The sequence below is a fragment of the Palaemon carinicauda genome, chromosome 12 (genome assembly GCF_036898095.1).
Source record: "Palaemon carinicauda isolate YSFRI2023 chromosome 12, ASM3689809v2, whole genome shotgun sequence".
Classification (NCBI taxonomy): Eukaryota; Metazoa; Arthropoda; class Malacostraca; order Decapoda; family Palaemonidae; genus Palaemon; species Palaemon carinicauda.
In genome coordinates, this window is record NC_090736.1 from 150,956,282 (window position 1) to 150,961,281 (window position 5,000).

The following is a 5,000-nucleotide window of genomic DNA, read 5'->3' on the forward strand; positions in this document are numbered from 1 at the left end:
TACAACCCTAGTTGGAAACGCAGAATGCTATAAGCCCAGGGGGCTCCAACAGGGAAAATAACCCAGAGAGGAAAGGAAACAAGGAAAAATAAATATTTTAAGAATATTAAAATAAATGTCTCCTATATAAACTAAAAAAATAACTTTAATAAAACAAGAGGAAGAGAACTTAGATAGAATAGTGTGCCCGAGTGTACCCTCAAGCAAGAGAACTCTAACCCAAGATAGTGGAAGACCATGGCACAGAGGTTATGACACTACCCAAGACTAGAGAACAATGGTTTGATTTTGGAGTGTCCCTTCTCCTAGAAGAGCTACTTACCATAGCTAAAGAGTCTTCTACCCTTACCAAGAGGAAAATCAACATTAACAACTCGAGAGTCCAGGCGTGTAAGCCACGCCTCTTCTCCGCCTCCAGGAGCTTTGAAACTCGATTCCAAACGGTCTACCTCGGTTATGTTAGAGTCGGTTCATTACTCTACCAAAGGAAAGAAAAATCTAAATAATTTTCTTGTACTTTGAGCCCAACCAACGCGGTCGTTTTGTTTGTGGGTCTGTCGAGGTATAAAACCTGAAGAGGGGTCACAAGATTATGATTAGATGTCATATTTTCTGTAATAATTTTACTCATACGCATATATATATATATATATATATATATAATATATATATATATATAATATATATATATATATATATATATATATATATATGTACACATATATATGTGTGTATATATATGCATATATATTATATATATATTATACATATATCATATAAATTTATATATATATACACATATATATATATATGTATTTGTTATATATATATGTATATATATGTATACTACCTATATATACATGTATTTTATATATATATATATAAAATTTATATAAATATATATAATAGTATATATATATATATATATATATATCTATATATATAATATATATCTATATATTATATTAGGTAGTTACCATCTAACAGAATGGTGGCCCCAGAAGAAAAAGCACCACAAGTTACGGTCACATTCATCTCTTGAATATTTACTTGCATCTCTGAACCGGGGTTGGACCTTAAAGAAAAAAAACATCACAACTGCACTAGTATATTCATCTTTAATTGGCTCCTGGGTCGCAAGGTCATTCCTTTTTTATACCTCCTTCTCTCTCTCTCTCTCTCTCTCTCTCTCTCTCTCTCTCTCTCTCTCTCTCTCTCCTCTCTCTCTCTTCCTCTCTCTCCAACGCTTTCAATGCAGTCAGTGGCATCCAGTTTTTCTATGTGACTGAAATACATCAAAACTTTCATGTTCATCGCTTCACCTATGCTAACATTTTTACAACTTTTGTTGTAGTTGTTATTATCATTATTATTATTATTATTATTATTATTATTATTATTATTATTATTATTATTATTATTATCACCTCCGAGTGGGAATACTTTAACGTGGCCAAATGGCTTGTGTATCCCCATGATCAGCACAAGCTGGACTAGTCAGGGGCACCCATACTAGGATTGGTTTGCTTGTGAACGATCAGACTGAAGCCTCCCACTATCACCAATTCGCACTGGCCAGCTTGGCGATGCAATGGCTAAACCCCAGACATGAATAAGGACATGTCTGAGGCCTTTGTCCTTCATATAGTGGACTGGAAACGACTGCATTTGTTTTAGTTGTTGTTGAATGTATATATATATATATATATATATTTATATATATATATATATATATATATATATATATATATATATTTTATATACATATATATATACTTATATCTATGCATATATATATATATATATACTGTAATATATAAACTGTGAAATATATATATATATATATATATATATATATTATATATATATACATATATATAGTGTATATATATATTTATATATATATATATGTAATATATATATATATATTATTATACTGTATATATAAACTGTGAAATATATGTATATTTATATATATATATTTCACCAGTTTATATATATATATATATATATATATATATATGCATAGATATAATTATATATATATATGTATATAAAATATTATATATAATTATATATATATATATATATATATATATATATATATATTATATATATATAAACACTGTGAGATATAAGAAGCTAGAGGCAAATAGTGTATCTTAAAGGTGAAATACTGGTCCGGCTAAAACCTGTTTGTTTTGGTTTGAATAACACACAACATCCACTTTTGCTTCTATTTTTTTTTTATTTTTTATTTTATATGTTCTTATCCTCTGCCGTTTCTTGTGTGTTCTCCATTATCATTGTCTCTTTGATATCTCTTCTTATTTCCCCTATTCTTATTGTTTCTTTTTTTTTCTGTATCATAAACCACTTTGTCTTTTTCTCTTCTTATTTCCTGTATTTTTATGTTCCTTTTTTTCTGTATCATAAACCACTTTGTCTTTTTCTCTTCTTATTTCCTGTATTTTTATGCTTTTTTTCTGTATCATAAGGCAATTTGTCTTTTTCCTTTTATTCCCTGTATTCCTAAACTTTTTTTTTCTGTATCATAACTAATTTGTTTTTTACTCTTCTTATTTCCCATATTCTTATACTTCCTTTTTTTCTTTAGCATAAACCAATTGGTCCTTTTTTTTCTTATTTTCCCTATTCTTATACCTCTTTTTTTCTATATCATCTTCTAGTTTGTCTATCTCGTATGCTTAATTTCCTCATTCGTGTGCTTCTCCTTTCACCTTTTCCTCGTATTCTAATCTTCCCTTTTTCCTATTATCATTTACTTCTCCTTTTTCCTTTATCCCTTTTCCCTGTTTTGTCTTGTTACCAACTATACGCAAACATCTACCTCTCTCCTCTCTCTCTCTCTCTCTCTCTCTCTCTCCTCTCTCTTCTCCATCTCTCTCCTCTCTCTCTCTCTCTCTCTCGAGTCTGTATTTGTATGCGTATTTGCGTGGGCCACCAAAGTTGTTATCGCAAACACAAAGTTTAGAAAGTTTTTTTTATATAAAGATTACATTCAGTCCAAACATCTACCTCAGAAAAAAGTATAGAAAGCTTGAGGCTACCTTAGATTAATTCACTCTCTCTCTCTCTCTCTCTCTCTCTCTCTCTCTCTCTCTCTCTCTCTCTCTCTCTCTCTCTCTCTCTCTCTCGTCTGTATTTGTATGCGTATTTGCGTGGGCCACCGAAGTTGTTATCGCAAACACAAAGTTTAGAAAGTTTTTTTTTTATAAAGATTACGTTCAGTCCATTTCATCTTTAGCTGTACTGTATTTCTAGCGTTCTTGTGTTTTTATGAATATTAATCTAATTTATTTCATGCATATACTTATCCATTGGTAGCACCTTCAATCTTGTTAATATGCCCTGATAATAATCAATTAAAAATAAATATATTTTCATAATATCTTGGAATATCAATTCATTTCTATAGAATAAACAATCTTAATTAACTGATGGAGTCATTTCTAAAATAGTTTCACTTATCAGAATAACTGGCCAATCTATTTCCAAATCGTGTTGGTTCCTTTATGATTATTCATAATCCTGTTCATCAGAAGTTGAAACCTGATACAAATATATTTCCGTTGAAGAGGTTGACATGAGTGATATGATAAAATAAGAAGAATGGCAGGCGTAGTAAAGTTTACAGAGCTGATAAGCGTATAAACGATTGAGATGGTATGGACACGTGCGGAGGGTTGATTGTGGGGAGGGATTGTGAGGAACCTGTTGAGGGAACAAAATCAAGAGTAAGGCAGAAAAATTAGATGATAAGATAAGGTGAAGGGTGATATGTAGAGAAGAGCTTTGTTGGAAGAGGATGCCTTTGATAGAAGGCATTGTAGAGGAACCATCAGGCAACCGACCCCTTAATGTAGTGATAACGGTGGGAAAGAAACAGAATAGTAATGATGTTATGAGAAATGTTTGTTAGTTTATCAGTTATTCTTATTTATTAACTTATCTATATTTCAGTCCATTGATAATCAAAGAATAGAGACAGGGGGTGTGTGCCTAAGGTACAGTTGGACACAGGAGTCCCTGGTACATCTCGGTTCCTATGTTTAGCCCCAACCACTACCTCTGCTGTTCTGCCCCACTCTGCTATCTCTCCTGTACAGTATCAGTTTGGTTACTCGCTGCACAGTAAGGGCGTGGCAGTGGTACACATCCTCAGAATGAGATGTACCAGGATTACCTGTGTCCAACTGTAGTTAATATTGATAATGGAGATGATAATAATGATTGATGGATAAAAGTATGCCAAATCGAGAGTTGTTAATTATTATTATTATTATTAATTATTATTATTATTATTTTTATCTAAGCTTTCTTCTCCGTTGCTGTTCAACTCATTTAACACATTTACCATGTAAATCCTTAGGACATATCCTTAAACAAAAATCGACAGAGAAATTATGCTTAAACTACGTAATATTTAATTTATTATTATCATTATTATTACTACTACTTGCTAAGCTACAACCTTAGTTGGAAAAGCAGGATGCTATAAGTCCAGGGGCTCCAACAGGGAAAATAGCCCAGTGAGGAAAGGAAACAAGGAAAAATTAAATATTTTAAGAAGAGTAACAACATTGAAATAAATATTTCCTATATAAACTATAAAAACTAAGAAAACCAGAGGAAGAGAAATAAGATAGAATAGTGTGCCTGAGTGTACACTCAAGTAAGAGAACTCTAACCCAAGACAGTGGAAGACCATGGTACAGGAGCTATGTCACTACCCAAGAATACAGGACAATAGTTTGATTTTGGAGTGTCCTTCTCCTAGAAGAGCTGCTTACCATAGCTAAAGAGTCTCTTCTACCAAGAGGAAAGTGACCACTGAACAATTACAGTGTAGTAACCCCTTGAGGATTGTTTAGTAATCTCAGTGTTGTCAGGCGTATAAGGACAGAGGAGAATATGTATTGTAAAGTATAGGCCAGACAATTCAGTGTGTGTGTGTGTGCGTAGGCAAAGGAAAAATG

The 5,000-nt window shown here is 32.0% G+C and overlaps 1 protein-coding gene across 1 annotated transcript in view; it reads left to right on the forward strand.

Annotated features, from left to right (window-relative positions):
* Nucleotides 1-5,000, forward strand: part of LOC137651136 (lens fiber major intrinsic protein-like) — an 83,199-nt gene that overhangs the window by 5,655 nt on the left and 72,544 nt on the right. The window lies entirely within an intron of this gene.